A 1,621-nucleotide genomic window follows, 5' to 3' on the forward strand; every position below is an offset into this window, starting at 1 on the left:
TACAATGTCCGCACCTATTCAGTATCGTGGTGAGTGACGAGTCCATGCCGCTGATAGCTCACCATCAGCATAGGCTCACTGGGTGTCCATAGAGCCGTGAAATGCAAAGAAAAAGGCTATGGAAAATGCAGGTAAGCATGCGAGTCTTCACAGAAAAATTGATACTCACCTCCAACTTGAGTATGGATGCCTCCTAAGTCAGCAAGGAAAGTCGCTCGTCAACTTGAAGTGTCTCCAGACCCATCACCAGCTGTTGCCAAGCCTAAACAAGTCAAAGCGAAAAAGACCAGCATTGGTGACCTTGGTTTAAAGCTATATAAGCCAACTACTCACCTTGAATCAGTTAATGTGCCACGCACAAAAGCAGATCCGACCACTCACAAGAGTTTAGTACCTTTGAAACTGAGTGAGTCACAAAGAGTCTATAATGAAACATAGACATCGGTACTAACCTTAGTGGCAGAGCACAAACATACTGATAGTGTTACCGAAGACGAGGAGGAGGATGGCGATGATTCTGATGGCAGTGCGGACTTGGAACCTGATAAGCCTCAAGCTCAAGGTTAGTCATGATGGTGATGGTGCAACTTACTACTCACATGACCATGTACATGTGACAGCCGTTTATGGTCGTCCTCGCAAACTCTGTTGCACATATGCCATGCGTGATGTCTCTGCGTTATTCGAGTCTGATGAAGACTTGGATCAGGAGGAGGAAAACGGCATTGATTCTGACACTGACCGTGAGGAGAGTGAGGGCGAGCCTGAGGATCCGGAGTCAACTGCCATGATGCTCTCTGACGAGGTGAGTGATTGTTTACTTCAGTATCAGCTGTACTCACCGCAGTGACGGCGTGTCTCAAGGTCCCTTCGCTTGTCGGCAACGTTAAAGTCAACTTGAAGTCAAAGCAAGTTAAATCTCATGAAAAAACCCAGTCTGCCCGTGATGCCAAACAAGCTGCAGAGGTGAGTATATATATATTGAACTTCACTCAGGCAGCTGCATACTAGAATTGACACAATCTTTAGATTCCAACCTGGCGCGATTTCGACAACACCGAGTCCACTGATGGAACCACTACTGCTTGTCACGGCGACTCCTCTGAGCCTTACTCTAGCGATGTTGAACTTCGTGCTCTGGAACCCAACTCTGCACTGACTCGATCGGTTCAGACTGGCATTGCTGCTCTTGTTCGAACGGAGAAAGGACACATCAAATTACTTGATCAAAATAACGAGACTCGGCGAGTAGTGCGAGATGCGATTATTGATGCCAAAGGTTACATCATCTTTGTCGATGCTTATCCTGAGCTAGTTGACAAAAACCAAGTTGCACTGCAGTCTCTACTAACAGTGGCTAGGAATCGCGGTGTACATGCCATTAAAGATCATCTTCGAACCGATGCACAGTATGCTGCTCACCTCACTAGTTTAGTAAGCCCTTTGCGTGTCTCAATTTTTCTTATGTTTTAACTATCTTTCATTACTTGAGGTGGAGCCACGCATTCCGTTATTGTGCCGTGACCTTAAAGTTGCCGCATGCACCAACATTGATACTTACTTTCAGCTCAGCAATAATGTGGTCAAGGCAAAGAAATTGATGGAGCAGCATGCATATATC

This window comes from Suillus bovinus (genome assembly GCF_016758785.1).
Source record: "Suillus bovinus strain UH-Sbo-P2 chromosome Unknown EDB93scaffold_236, whole genome shotgun sequence".
Taxonomy (NCBI): Eukaryota; Fungi; Basidiomycota; class Agaricomycetes; order Boletales; family Suillaceae; genus Suillus; species Suillus bovinus.